This window comes from Mastigoproctus giganteus, chromosome 7 (genome assembly GCF_048544385.1).
Source record: "Mastigoproctus giganteus isolate SK-2022 chromosome 7, ASM4854438v1, whole genome shotgun sequence".
Taxonomy (NCBI): Eukaryota; Metazoa; Arthropoda; class Arachnida; order Uropygi; family Thelyphonidae; genus Mastigoproctus; species Mastigoproctus giganteus.
The window spans coordinates 99,021,175-99,037,773 of NC_143581.1; the positions used below are offsets into that span (position 1 = coordinate 99,021,175).

Below are 16,599 nucleotides of genomic sequence, written 5' to 3' on the forward strand. Positions count from 1 at the left end.
CAGTCAATGGGTACCTCCCCTGAGTCCAAGGAAGCTCTCATAATTATGGCTAAGGGTTTGCTTACTTCCTTTGCTGCCTCCTTTAATATAACTGGATGGATCTCATTCACCCCAGGTGCCTTTCTTATGTTTATGTTCAACAATTTCTGTTCCACTTTACTCTCAGTTATTACAAAATCATTTAGCTCAGTGACAAATTTTAATGCACCTCTGGCATTCCCCTACTTGAATAACTCCTTATGTGTAAATGTTGATGTGAAATACTTATTCAGTTTGTTTGCTACCTGAGCAGAATCATCAAAGTTGATGATTCTTCTCAGCAGTCATTATCAATATCAAATGAACCAATCTGGTTCATCCCCTTCCTTCTAGAATTTACATAAGTAAAGAACTCTTTGCTGTTTTTCTTTGCATCCTTTGCCAAAGATTCTTGTAATCTGCCTTTGCCTGCCTAACTTCCTTTGTGACTTGGTTACAGACTAGCTATATATCTATCATAGGCTTCCATGTCACCTGTTAATTTATATGTATCCCAATCATTTTTCTTCTCTGCAACATATCTCATTAGTTTATCTGACATCCATTTAGCCCTAAAGCTTGAACAATATTTCTTAGTTGGTATGAAAAGCCTAGTAGCTTCCAGGATTAATTCTTTGAATGCTTCCCATTTAGAATTTGCTGTTGGTAACATGATCAGTTAGTCCCACTGTATAGAATTTAAAAACTGTCTCAGACCCCTGTAATCACCTTTGTGAAAGCAAAAACCCTTCCCTTTATCCCTATGGTAGTTACCTCTGAGAAAATCCCACATCAGCACACTCTGATCACTGCCACCTAGTGGTTCCTTTATCTGCATACTCTTAATGCACGAAAAATCACTACTGATAATCAGATGGAGTATTACTCTCTCTCTGGTTGCCTTCTCAACCTGGCCTAAGAGGAAATAAAAAAAATAAAAAATAAAAATTGCAGAACAAAAAATAACACAAGCCATGCAAATAATGATCTCAGAGGATGATAAACTAGTTCCAATACAAAATATTATATTGACCCTTAGTACACCTAATATGCCAACCTCATTAAAGCAAACTACCTACGCTGCTGTATTCGACCATAGATTTGAAAGCCTTTAAGATGTTTCAAGTACCAAAAATTTGCTCATTCTCATACAACATGCAGAGGCAAAATTACCTGTCCTAGTTATGGGTCAAAAATCCATTCATGAAGAGTTTACTGCAAAACCTCCCAAATGTCCAAATTCTTAGAGCAATCATCCAGCATCTTCAAAATTGTGTGACCTCTGAAAGGGGAATAAAGTCACATATGAAGAAGCAAGAAATTAAATAAAGTCAACAATCCCAAAATGCGCCTATGCTTCCACTACACAAAAGTGCCAAACAGTTTCAACCCAAACAGAGGTATCAATCCTGCCTAATACATCCATAACAGAATGGGCATGATCTGTACTATCAACACATCAACCTATTACCGAACCTGCTTTAGTTGATGAAATAAATAATACCTCTGTCACAGTTCTTCCTAAAATTATACCAAGTGATAAAATGCCAAATAAATCATGAAGGCAACAAACCACTGAATTGTCACAATCAAATTCAAACAGCATGAGCACTGAAGATATAACTGCACAAAATGAAACAATATTTGATCTTCATGCAGAAGATGATATGGAGAATAGATTTTCACCTAGTTGAACTGATGATGGAGAAGAGAGTACAGATTCTAGACCCTCTTTTTTCCCCCTAAAATAGATAAAACAAAATAAAGCAAACCACTCACAAAAAACAGACAGGACTCATCTTCCCTATTCAAACCCAAAGGTCGCGGGTTCGATTCCCGCCTCGGGCTTGGATCAAAGTACTGCAGAAAACCTTGGGAGGTGCAATATGGCCACAGAAGCCGATGCGCCAACAACTACCAAATCAAAAAAAAAAAAAAAAAACATTATTTGGGTTTGAACTGCACAGGTTTATGCAGCAATACTGATGGCATCTATGATTTAATCTCCTGATATAGTCCTATAGCCATTTGCTTGCAAGAGACTAATCTAACTCCACAAGTAACTCCTGCAATTAAAAATTTTACAACTTACACCAAAGATAGAAAATCTTCATTTTCCTCACATGGGGGCATCGTGATTTTAATTGACTATAAAATACCTTCTAGAAACTTTCCACATCAGACCCACTTAGAAACTAATGTGGCATGTGTTACTACTAGACCAACTGAACATTACTAAACACTGGTCAAAATCCTTATACTAACCTTCTCACTGAATCTTTGTCAGCTGATTTAACTATCTTCCCCCCCCATATTGTATCCCAATATAGAATGGACAGTTTTGAACAAGCCACACAATAGCAATCATTTCCCAATTATATGCAGAATCCAAACTCTACAACCCCATGCCCTCGTGATCATCGTGTAAAATGGAAATTATCCAAAGCAGATTATGAAAAGTATTTAGCCTGCATTTCCTTTGATAGTCAATTGATAGACTGGAGCCCATTGATGATGTCACTGAGCAAATATCAACTGCAGCTTCCAAAGCAATACCTCAGGCCTCTGCATGTAAACACAAGAACTTTAAACATTGGTAGAACGAAGCTTGTACCAATGCCAAAAAAGGAAAAAAAATAAACCCTGGAAATTGTTCCATAAGTTTCCAACCACCAACAACCTAATTCACTATAAAAAGCTTAAGGCAAAGGCTCGGCAAATTAGAAGAAAAGCCAAAAAAGTCTCATGGATACAGTTTGCCTCTTCTGTAACAAAGGATATGAGCAGTTGACTTATCTGGAAAAAGATTTGGCAACTAAATGGTAAATATCTACTGCCCCGGTCTTAACCAAGAAATGTCTTCTTCTCAAGAAATAGAACTAAAGCACTGATGAATCTTAAAACATTACAAGCACTGATCTTGTAATGTTAAGTCTTGATATTGAAAAGGCTTTCAACACTAACTGGAGGTATTGCATATTGAGAGAACTTTTTTCTCTAGGATTGTGAGGGCACTTAACCAGAATTAATTAGGAATTTTCTTCAACACCTTCAAGAAGAAGGTGTTGAAGGTGTCCTGCAAGGATCAGTGCTTAGTGTAGTGCTACTTCTTTTTTTTTTTCCCCACTTCAGACAATGCCATAACACAGAACATCCCAAATACTGTAGAACTATATATATATATATATATAGCCGTTTTGCGGGGTACAGTACAGAGCATGTGTACAGTACAGAGCAATGTTATTCTAGCACAATGCAACAGAATAGCAACCATATGCAGCAATAACGAAACAGCCATTGATAACATCAGGATATTATACAAGAAACTCAAGGACAACCTTTTTCCTATAGCATATCTGCGCCATCATATCAGTAAAGCCCTTAACATATTAAGGCACAAGAATCTAAAAGATATTAATATAAATAGCATTATCGACATATAATTAATCCCATATACATCAAGTATGTATATAGTGTAAATACAATACACTAGGCCTCTGTGGTGTCTTACAGTCTGGAAAACTCGTACCGACCAATTGGCCTATCACAGTGTATTTATCTTGTAATTATGTTCATACTTAACTTTATTTAAATTTAATTATATTATATTATATTCTAACTTAACTATATTCTATTATACCACTTTTTACACAACTGACCTTAAATATATGATGCACTAACTCCCAGACATTCGTTCAGGGTCCTAACTATAGGAACGGGTTTGCAACCCCGAACCACCTAGCCCAACCATATTTCTACCATAATCAACTTTCTACTTTACTAGCCTCTACATCTTATGTCCTGTGAGCCATTGGTTTACCGAACACGACATCAGGTCTCTATTTTTCTAACTTTACCCAATCCATTTTTCGCCTTAACAAAGTTTAGCTGCCTTCTATCGCTACTTTGTCAGCTATTATATTTCTTAACTATCCTGGGCAGTTTGAGCATCATGTACTTAACCCAGCGTAGCTTCACCGCCCACGTCATTTCATTTCATTTCAAACAAAACACACACCAAAATTAAACTGATGAAAATACGGTGTACCCTGGGAGTGATATACGTTGTGAACGAAGGGGGGAAGAAAGGAACCGGAAAAAATAATTGTAACGACTGAAAAGTAAACCCAAATGAATTTTTGAAAAAACAACCAAGGTGGAGATAGCATTGCAGAGTCTTTCATAATTTTTATGTCTTCATCAGAGGTCATCCACCACAGGGTACACCGTATTTTCATTAGTTTAATTCTATGCATAAACATCTACTTACTGTATTTTATACTAATAATATTTTGTGTATATATATATATATATATATATCCAAGTATGAAAAAGCAAATAGTAAATGATATAATAAATGTAAATATTATATTAAATATTAAATAGTCACATAACCAATTAATGCCATCTAAGACGATTAAACATTACATCGGTCTGTATAAATATGCATATGCGTTAAGTTAATAGTGATAAGAGTTTTTAAAGGTAAAATATGATATACTAGCTTATCAGGTAAACCAAAAACCATAGCGGGTACCCAACGTGACCTGGAAAAAATATATAAATATATGCCATGACATAAGCAATAAATTATAAAAAAAAATATAAAAAATATATAAAAAATACCATTAAAATGTTAATTATGGCAATAAGATACATTGAAAGGGACTTTTTCAAGGGCTAACCCTTTCAATGTATCAACCATAATTAACGAGCTATCCGTTTCTGTAGTCATTGTCCAGCATAACTATGTCCAAATATATGTAAAATAGTAAGATAGAGCCAAAAAGTAGTGACGAGAATAAAATTATGTTGATTAATCCCAAATTTAGCAGTAAGCTGGCAAGATGACTGTTAGCCCGACGGATAGCCAAAATTTAAATTTAAATTAGAGAATGAGCTATAATTATTATTAGGCATATGTGCGTAGTTGATAGTAAATGCAGTCACGGTAGTCTAAGCAAAAGTAACAGTGGAAGCTAGCGCTAACCAAGGCGAACGGAAAAAGGTAGAAGGATAGATATAGTACCTCAATCACCCTCGAATACTCTAATAGTTCATGAGGTATGAATAATTAGGGATAAGAAAGTGAAAGTTAAACAGAAAAGAAAAAGTAAAATAATTAACATAGGATGCAACCTTATAGTAAGGTATCCTGGTTATAGCAGGCAATGCACAGATGTATAGAATGCGTTAAGATTAAAATAAGAATGCTTACCACCGAATAGCCAAAATACTAGAAAACCACGTATATTAGCACGTGTAGCATATATAACTACCGATCGTAGCCCCCCCCCCCAGGAAATGTAATAGCTAAGTTAAGTGCTAAATTAAGTATAATTACATGTAGCACCCTCTGCAGTTTTTATATACTGCTGACAATCTTACTACATCCTTCCATTCACAAAATATTCATACCATAGAAACACAGCTGCAACTTTCCATAAATAAGTTAGACGTGGGCACTGCAGAATTTGTTATTGTTCATCAGAACCAAAAACAGTTGCAATTCATTTCTGAAAAAAAACATAAGCCATATCCAGAACTGGAACTTGGGTTAAAAAATCATCCGATCCCTCTCACCAGTAATCTTCATTTCCTAGGTTTAATCTTGGACACCAAACTTATCTTTGTTTCACATATAACATACCTCCTAACTGTTTGATTAACGAAACTTAATATACTTAGATCCGTTTCTGCTCTGACATGTTGTGCTGACAGATACACTCTTTTAAATTTGTATCAGGCTCTCATTTGGATTATGGTGCTGTTGTCTATGACTCTGCTAGGAAAAGTGCACTAACCAGACTTAATACCATCCAACACAGTGTCCAGAGTCTCTGTGTAAAGGCACATGAACCTCCACTCCACTTCACATTAGAAGGAAAATGCTGCTCAATTATGCAGCCAAAATTCAAAGCCTTCCAGCCCATCCCATTCAACTGTTGCTTTTCAACCCTGAATGTGGACAGCATTCTATAAGAGCAAACTGACTGAAAATAAACCCACTGGTATTAGAATAAAAGATTTGCTACACACTGGAACATCAATTTTGACAATATACTTTGAGAAACCAATGTACCTAATCCACTCTGTGATACCTGTTTTCTGTGTTCACTGTGATACCTGTTTTCATCAGTGGGGAAAGAAATCCCTGTCAGATGAAAATATTAAAAAACTACAATAAAGCACATACCCTCAGCAATACTCAAAACTGCTTAATATACAGTGTGTTCATAAATGATGTTTCTGATTTTGATATTTTTTATTCAGAATTACTTCAAGCTACACTCATAAAACATATACCAGCTGAAAGATCAACTCGAAATAAGTTTTATGAAGGTACATAAAATCATTGATAAAGTTCAATGTGGCACTGTGAGTAAATCGAGCGATATTCAATATTCTGCCACACGCTGTGCTTCATTTCGCGATTGGCACTTCCATAGCCAGGTGGGCAGGAGCAGCAGTGCGTAGCACACGCTTCTTGATTAGACCGGGGTTCGTGCCCTTGACCACCAAATACGGAGGATGCAGAAAAGTCGGAATGACCACCGCATATCCCCCCTGGAGCAATATGGCCTTAGTTGCTAATGCTCCTAAAAACCAAATAACATAACATCATTTCGCGATCAATTTTACCAACGGTCTCTGTGATCCGTGCCTTCAGCTCCTGCAGTGTCATTGGTAGTGGTGGGATGTACACATTATCCTTCACATAACCCCCACAAAACAAAAATCCATTGGCATCAGGTCAGGCAACCTCGGAGGTCATTCCATATGGCCTCCACACCCAATCCAACTCTGACGAAGATGTTCGTTCAGGTACAACTTCGCTTCATTATGAAAATGCAGAGGGGCAACATTTTCTTGATAAATCACATCTGTAATGTCCTCCTGCAACTGTGACATTAACCATTCACTGACCATGTTCAAGCAGATGAACCCTGTCACCATCAGTTTGATGAAGAACGGCCCATACAGCTTTTCTTGAGACATTGCGACAAAAACATTAACTTTGAGACAGTCCCTTTCATGTTCAAAAAACTCATGGGGATTTTCACTGCCCCAGATTCGTAAATTGTGTCGATTTACTCCTCCCGACAGGTGGAAGGTCGCCTCATCACTGAAGACCACCTTGTTCAGAAATTTGTGTCATAGTCAGCTAGTTTTTCAAGAAAGTTGTAACAGAAGTCAAACTGCTTCACTTTGTGGATTTCAGTGTTTGCAACAGCTTTAATTGATGTGGGCGCAGTTGAAGGCATTTCCGAAGAACTTGCCAGACAGTTGTTTTCGCTATGTTAAGTTCTCTACTGGTAAACTGCACAGATTTTTGCAGATTGCTAGCAAACGTCTCTTGAATGGCTTCAATGCTCTCAGCGCTCACTGATGGTCTGCCAGCACTTTTGTGTTTATACACACAGGCCCTCAGTAACAAAATGCTCATGGCACGAATTTATGGTTTAGAGGTGCCTTCCCATACTTTCGTCGATGTATGACCGGTATTTGGCGCATTATAGCCTCAGTTGCTGATGCGCCAATAAAACCCAAACCAAACCGTACTTTCGTTGAAACTGTTGCTGCACCGTAACAACAGATTTTGTTTCATGAAATGCTAACGCGCGCACACACACACACAATGCTTTCTCCAACCCGGTCGCCATTTTGCCATTCTGGTGAATGTAGCACTGCACAGCTGGTAGAATGCAAATTAGCATTCAAGTGCCAACTTTAATAAAACTTATTGAATTAATCTTTCAGCTGGTATGCTTTTCGTGGTGTAGCTTGAAGTAATTCTGAATAAAAAAAAAATATCAGAAACATCATTTACGGACACCCTGTATATAGATGGCTTGAAAACAGACCCTGCCGTTGGTACTGCACTGTCTTTTTTTCTTTTACAGTCAGCATATCACTACCAGTTGAATGTAGCAGTTATACTGCAGAATTATATACAATTAAATTAACCTTAGAGAATATTAACACTTTCCACAATTTTAGCAGTGTAGTGTACACTATTCCCCAAGTGTGCATTGAACAATAAATTTCCAGTATTGCATCCCATCATAAAAGAGATCCTTTCCTGTTTAAACCATCTATGGAATAAAAATCATTCAGTGAAGTTTTGCTGGATCCCAGGACATTCTGGTATCGCAGGTAATGAGATAGCCAGGCAACCAAAACAACCTAATAATACAACATCAGAAATTTTCCAAGTACTATACATGGATTATTTGAAGAATATAAAACAGAGTCTATATATTTCAGTGGTCAGAAATCTGGAAGCCATAAAGAAAAACAAATTGTTCCAAATCAAAGAGGAACTATCATTATGGCATTCCAGTTTCAGACAATACAGACAGGAAGAAGTTGTACTAGCAAGAATATGGATAGCAGTGTTCTCCCCAGAAAATTTTGCCAGCCGGGTGGGGAAATGTAATACTTTGCAATATTATAAAATTTTCTGTTATTTATAAATGTGACTTAAGCGATCCAGAACAAAAATTAATTGCATAATTTAACATTTTATGCTCCTGTTGCATTGACTTCGATCGCATAGTATGTTCGAATTAATATTGATCGAGATCAGTGGGCAGTACCGCGAGAATCGCTTAAATTTTAGCTGGGCAGTGCACACATTCAATAGGTCCTGGGGATAACACTGGATAGGACATACACACCTAACCCATATGTTTCTTCTCATGGGGGACGACCCACCTCGATGCACACATTGCACATCCCTGCTTACTGTCAAACATATGGGCTGTTTCTGGCTGCCCGTCCTTTGGTCATCTTCAGTGCTCACTCTCTCTCCCATGCTTAAATTCAATAAACCACCTCCAGATTGTACACTCTGATGGAGTAGACTCATCACATAAATTGTTCACATGTTGAACAATTTCAGGTAATCCTCTTTTTTACAAAAATTATAACCACTCACTGCTCAAATTTTTCCATTCCATTTTTGGCTTGATTGTCAGCAGACCAGAATCGCACTTGCCAAAAAGAAGCAGAATAAGTTATGTTGCTGAAATTTTGTACAGATACTACTAAGACTCTCTCTCTTTCTCTCTCTCTCCTGTTGATGTTCCTGTTGGTACCTTTGTGCCTAAATCTAGAGGATGCGTTTGACAAAACTTGTAGAATACCTCTTGTATCTAGCTATGGCTGAAACATTATGATCAAAACATCCATGTTGCCTGAAAAGCTAGCTCTTCTATTGTGCAAGAAGTTTATATCACACATAACAGAAGCAACAAAAAGGACAGTTGTTGAATTAAACATGGAGTTAGCTATAATTGCAGGCTTTAGCCAGCTACATGTGTGGACATGTATTTATGTAGGAGGCGGCTCCTAGAACATCAGTGCAACTCCACCTCGTATCTCTGTGAAGAACAGTATCACTACAAATGAGCCACACCACCAAATATGGAGGATGCGGAAAGGTCAGGGAATGACCACCGCATATCCCGGAGCAATATGGCCTTAGTTGCTAATGCTCCTAAAATCGAAATAACAAACAACAACAACAAATGAGCCAGATATGTGAATGGTGTGTGTGTGTGTGTGTGTGTGTGTGTGTGTGTGTGTGTGTGTGTGTGTGTGTGTGTGTGTGTGTGTGTGTGTGTGTGTGTTAATGTTTTGGCTACCCAGAAGCATCAGTCACCTGGACAGATGATTTTGGGTACTCATCCACACCACGGGAAGGCGGGCTAGTTCCAGTAGATGGGACACCTGTGGTCTCAGAATATGAGACAAAAAAATAAATTAAATAAAAAAGAAAATAAGAAAAAAAATTCCTTCTCTGTGGCCCACTCCAGAGGGGGGGGGACCCAAAAGGAAAAAGGAAGAGAAAGAAAAAAATAAATAAATAAAAATAATAATAACTGAAAGGAAGGAAGAGAGAGAGAGAGATAAAGAAAAGAAGAGTAGATCCTTCAGTTGTGCAAACATTAAGAACAGCAGCATCAGAACACATTGATGCCTCCAGCCAGATGGATTTTATCAACCTCGTATCATTGGAATCATACTTTTTCTTCATTCCAAAAACACTTCTTTACCAAATACCTGAAACTTACTACAGTCTCTTAAAAATATATAGCTTCTTCTCCTGGAGCTATACTCTCAAGAATTTCATGTATTGCTATCCTGGCATTGTCATATATTTGACAGTCGTATAGTATATACTGCCAGCCTTCCATGGCCCCGCAAAAACAAAGGTCCATGTTACTTAGTCCTAATGCATATAATTTCTCATTCATTGACCCGTGCCCTGTTAACGAAAATGACGACTGCAAACTAGGTGTAAACCAATTGCGAACTTTTCTATAATTGAGAAAAGTCATATTCAGGATAAACAAGTTGGTCACTCTTCCAGTAGGTATAGTATCCCATCTTGTCTGCCATAATTTGATTATTTCATTCATACATCTTTTCTTTTCACCTGTACAGTCAGAGCAAATATCGATCTCTATACCAAAAAATTCTGTAGGAATTTCCCTCTTAATACGGTAGCAAAAACCATGATACAACAAATGTAAATCCAAGGGTAGCACTCCAGCCAACACCTGCAGCACGGTAGTAAATGCCGTTCTGCACACTCTTAGAATACCAAGAAGCATGATGTGTGCTGCATAGAATTTAGTTTAGCCCGAAACCTAGCTATTTTAACTCTATGGAACCAGGCCCTGGTCAGATTTTTAAATTCTAATGATAGCACCAGAAAATTTCCTGATTTTATTGCTTAAATATAATAAGTGCTGGTGAAATGATAACTTATTGTCCACAATAATTCCCAAGTATTTGGTATCAAGGACCATAGGTAACTGTACGCCATTCAACTTGATCTGAGGAAGTCGATTTATATCCAAAGCTGTTTTAAATAACATCATTTTAGTTTTGTAAGGACTAATAGCAAGCTTATAGCTTTGAGCCCAAGAACTTAAGTCTGTCAGCACACTACTAGCTCTCTGTTCTAAAAGTGAGCGAGGTCATCCTGCAATTATAATCGTCAGATCATCTGCAAATGCCAGCACCTTACAATTAGGGAACATGCGAACCAAACAATTCTGTAAGACTAGGTTCCAAATAAGGGGTCCCAAGATGGAGCCTTGAAGGCACCCTCTCACAACCTGTTTTTGTAGCTCAAAGTGCTTGGACTTCACTAGCACATATCTTTTTGAAAAGTAACTGTTGAAAAGCATATATAATTCCTTGGAACAATCAGCGTTATTAACTGAGCCATCGCTGCCTCCCACCAAACTATATCAAATGCCCCTTTGAAATCAATGTAGATTGCTGATTCATATTTGGATGTAGAATTCTCAGTATGCATTCGAAATGCCACTAGACAATCTTCACAGGATTTCTCAGGAGTGAACTCATATTGCTGAGGTAATATCATATCCTGCTGCACTAGCAGGTTGGTTACCCATAATGCCATCAACCTTTCAAGGATTTTACCAAGGTTTTCCAAAAGAGTAATTGGACAATATGATTTAGGTTCAGATAGTGGCTTCCCACGTTTTTTTTTTTAACTTACTTCAATAATGCAATCTTCCGCTGCATTAGAAACAGCCATTCTGTTAGACATTTGTTATACATTAATAAGAGGATATTAGGTAAAATCAATTCCAGGACATTTTGTGAGATTAAGCTTCTTCAAAACTCCTGTAAGTTCATCCATCGTAAACTCTGCAGTTCTCTAGCTATGCAGAGCCAATTATCTCAATGGAGTCCTTCCAACCAATAATCTCACTGATATCCGTGGTTACAGTATTAAACACTTCCCCATACTTGAATTTGTCACGTGATAGTTTATATAGTAAACTCCCCAGGTTCAATTTTCTGATTCTTTCACAAAAAGTGTGCACGTCACCCATTGTTAATCAGCTATCTTCCTACTATAATTGTTTTTTAAGGACAAATAGTCCTCGTGCAGCCTTGCAACCTCAGAGGGGAACCAGTGTCTCTGGCGTTGATATTGTCTTCTAGTCCTGTTTACTGCTTGCCTTAATACTGTTAACTCTGAAGTCCACCGGGGACAGGATTTCAATCTAGTAACTTTCTTCTTACCAGCCTTATATAATTGAATCCTGTATAAATACAGCAAGAGAGTCAGCCAAATACTCTATTAACTGACTTTACCTTATCACAGAGAAGTCCGTAAGAATTGATGCATTGAGTGCAGACCAATCATTTTCAGTGAGAACCGAACCAACCCTGGCACTCGATATTGACTAGCCGAAGTTGTAACATTTTTTACATAAAAGGAGATAACTCTATGGTCACTAGATGTCCGGTGAGAAATGACCCACCAATCATAGATGTAGTATCGTAGGCCAGAAGTTACAATAGTTATATCAATGTTGGACTGCCCCATAGGTCCAGAGAATGTGGCCAGCTGATTGGATATATTCATCACATGTAAATTGTGATTAAATATAAATTCTTCAAGCAGACGACCTCTCCCATCCATTGTAGAACTATGCCATAGACTTGATTTAGCATTTGCATCAGTAGTGATTATTACATGATTAGGCTTTAACATAAATAGTGCATGTTCCAGGTAATCCAAAGAGCTATCCATTGATGGGGGACATTATAATGAAATAAGATAAAATTGCAATGTTGTTGTTGCAATTGTCTTTCTTGAGAGTCCCTGCAGAAGACAGGGAATCTGAAGTAGATATGCTAACTAGGTCAGATTTGGAAGCAGTTTCTAGCACTAGAAACTGCTCCTGGTGCTAAGGGTTTGCTTACTGGAAGTAAACAGAGGTAAGCAAACCCTTAGCCCTCTCATAAAAAATTATGAGAGCATCCTTGGACTCAGGGAAGGTTTCCACAGACTGGAGATGTGCAGATGTATCCCCAGTTACAAAGGGGATTGAAGGGTGACAAGTAATTACAGACCAGTTAGTTTAACTTCTGTTCCCAGTAAAATAAGGGAGTCACTGGTTAAAGATGCATTGCAGGATCATCTAGACAAGACTGCAGCAATAATTCAGACACAGCATGGGTTTGTTAAGGGAAAGTCTTGTTTGACAAATTTGATTGCATATTATGATGTGGTTACAAAGGAACTGGATGTAAAAAATAATTTTGATATCATATACTTGGATTTCAGGAAAGCTTTTTACACTGTTGCCCGTGGAAGACTATTGCACAAATTGGAGCAGAATGGTATTTAAGCGTAAGTTGCTACAATGGATAAAAGGATGGTTGAGTGGGAGAAGACAGAGGGTGGTAATCAATGGGTGCTGCTCTTCATGGACTAATGTTATTAGTGGAATCCCAGAGGGTTTGGTGTTGGGTCCACTGTTGTTTTGTATATTTATCAATGATATTGATGAAGGTATATCAGGCTTAGCATTGAAGTTTGCAGATGATACAAAGGCTGGCAGGATTGTTAATGGTAGTGTCCTACTGCAACAGGATCTAGAAAATTTGGGCAGATGGTCTGAGAAGTGGCAACTGAAGTTTAACATTGACAAATGCGAAGTACTGCATATGGGTAGAAATAAACCCAGAGGAACGTACCAACTGTGTGGTACTACACTTAAGGTGGTAGAAAATGGAAAAGACCTGGGAGTAATTGTGCAGTCAGATATGAAGTTTTCTGTGCAATGCAGACAGGCTGCAAGAGCAGATCATGGGGTTTGTCAATGATATACAGGAATTTTGCTAGCAGGGATATGGAGGTGATTATCTCTTTGTATAAGGCCATGGTCAGGCCACACCTTGAGTACTGCGTAGAGATCGGGAGGCCTCATTTTAGGAAGGATGTAGATTTGCTTGAGCGTGTACAGAGAAGGGCAACAAGATTGGCAAGGGGAATGAAGGGATCCTCTTACCAAGAGAGGCTTAAGTTCTGCAAATTGCAGTGGCTAGAGACTAGGCACCTGCGAGGTGATCTGATTGAGGTGTATAAGGCCTTGAATGGGTTGAGCAGACCCAACCCATTCTTTCGCTTTTTTTTTGGTAGTTGTTGGCACATCAGCTTCTGTAGCCATAATGCACCTCCCAAGAGTTTTGTGGTACTTTGATCCAAGCCCGAGGCGGGATTCGAACTCGCGACCTTTGGGTTGCCAGGCAGGCACTTTACCCACCCGGCTAGACCGGTCAGCTTCTTCCACTTGTTCAGATTATGAACCTAAGGGGGCATAAATTTAATTGAGGAAAGACAGATGTAGAATAGATGTGCGGAAATTTGCCTTTAGCCAGCGGGTGGTTAATTGCTGGTACAAACTTCCATCTGTCGTTGTGGAAGTTGATAGGTTAAATAAATTTAAGGAGGAACTGGACAAACGTTAAATAAATTTAAGGAGGAACTGGACAAACGTTTAGAGGGAATGGTTGTGTGATTTTTTTTTTTTTTTTTTTTGCTGATGCTGCATAAGCTCATGCACTTGCTTTCTTGCATCACATGCCACTACTACTTCCTCTGTAGTCACCTTTACGAAAGCAAAAGCCCTTCCCTTTAGCCTTGATGGTAGTTACATCTTTAAAGAATTCCCACATCGATACAATAGCCAAGGGGTGGTTAATTGCTGGAACAAACTTCCATCTGTCGTTGTGGAAGTTAATAGGTTAAATAAATTTAAGGAGTAACTGGACAAACATTTAGAGGGAATTGTTGTGCAATTTTTTTTTTATTTATTTATTTATTTATTTTTTTTTTTGGCTGATGCTGCATAAGCTCATGCACTTGCTTTCTTGCATCACATGCCACTATTACTACGCCATTGTTGTGTGCTAATCTCAAGGTTTTTATTTTTACATTCTTGAACCCTGACTTTAAAGTATTATATACTAAATTTTTTATGTCGACACTTGTTTTCAGACTACTATTTTCAGAAGTCCCTAATATTATGACATTTTCACTTGATCTTACTAATTTTTCTGCCGACCGGGCTAGCCGGGTGGGTCAAGTGCCTGCCTGACAACCCAAAGGTTGCGGGTTCGAATCCCGCCTCGGGCTTGGATCAGAGTAAATGCAAAAACTTTGGGAGGTGCATTATGGCCACAGAAGCCGCTGCGTCAACAAAAAAAAAAAAAAAAAAAAACTGATTTTTCCTTCACCGAAGGTGCTCCCCCGGCATCATCAGTATATGATCTCACAGAGAAGGCAACCTGAAACTGTTCCCTTGTACACTGCTGTATTTGTTTCAGCAGTTTGATTAACTGATTCTTGAATATGATCCATTTTGTTAAATGTTCCCTACTGAAAAAAGTTTGTACAATTTTATCTAGTAAATTGGCCCGGATTTCGATTTCTTTATTAATAGCTCTTAATCTCTCATTTTCAATTAAGAGAGCTGTAATGACAGTCTCAAGATTTGACCATTTTTCCATAATTGTATCTTTAGCCTTTTTAGGAACTTTTTTGGTCTTTCCCATGAGGAAGCTCATTATATCTTTTCTCATATTGGATATCTTGTCATGCATGAAAAAGGATCCTGTGATTTATCCAGAAGTTCCAACTTCTTGAGTTGAAATAGAACCTTCACTATTAAGGTTTTCTTGAGTTAACTGTGATAATTTTTCCCCATTTGGCTTTGGAGAATTGCTCTACCCTTTGAGCCAGTTACAGGTTTTCTTAATGAATTGGTCTTCCCCTTCCCTGTTAGATCTCATAATTCTCAATTAGAAATATTACTAATCATGTTATTCTTTAAAAACAGCAGTTTAAAAAAAATAAATAAAAAAGAAAATGTTAAATGTAAGGTCTGGTAGCGACTCAGCTGTTTGCACACAAACTGTAATTATTTAGTCCTGTGGGACAGTAAAGATTAGGGGAAATACGCTTTCCCATAGCTGAGGGAAATGAGTTCAAAGAAAACACCACACAGTCCAGTACTTCCAGAAGGTGACAAGTTTATTCAATTAGCAAAAATGGCAGCAAACAAAGACTTGTGTCGGCCATGATGTTTATATCAAAATTAAAAACACAAAATACTTATCTATGCAGATGAATCCATCGAAGTCATGAGCACAGGCAGGTAGAACATCACTTTATGATATATACTTGCAGCTTTAATTATCCAGAAAAAGCAAAAACTTGGGAGCATGCAAAAGACACCAACACACAGCAAATGCTGCCTACACTCAGCTACGTTCACCAGACATCTCAAAACTCTTAAAACTCTTTAGACCAAATGGAAGTAGACACCAAATCACTATTTGATGCCAACAGGATGAATGAAGAACCAGTCATTTCCCAGGTGTTTGAATGGGTTATAAATTAGTGGAATTTAGTGAAACATGAGACATCTGCCATGTCTTTGAAGAAATGTGGAATCAGCAGTGCCCTTGGCAATGCACTCATTGAAGAAAGTGAAATTAACGTTCATTAGTAAGATCACAATATCATTAATGATAAGTGTGACAGAAATAACAACACATTATTGAAATTTCGTGATGAGTTTGTTTGTTTGTTATTTGGTTTTTAGGAGCATTAGCAACTAAGGCCATATTGCTCTGGGATATGCGGTGGTCATTCCCTGACCTTTCCGTATTTGGTGGTGACGGGCTCGAACCCCGATCTAATCAAGAAACGTGTGCTATGCACTGCTGCTCCTG

The 16,599-nt window shown here is 38.0% G+C and overlaps 1 protein-coding gene across 2 annotated transcripts in view; it reads left to right on the forward strand.

The window, feature by feature from the left end:
• Agps (alkyldihydroxyacetonephosphate synthase) overlaps positions 1-16,599 on the forward strand; it is a 467,281-nt gene that overhangs the window by 397,007 nt on the left and 53,675 nt on the right. The gene's annotated exons all lie outside the window — the stretch shown is intronic.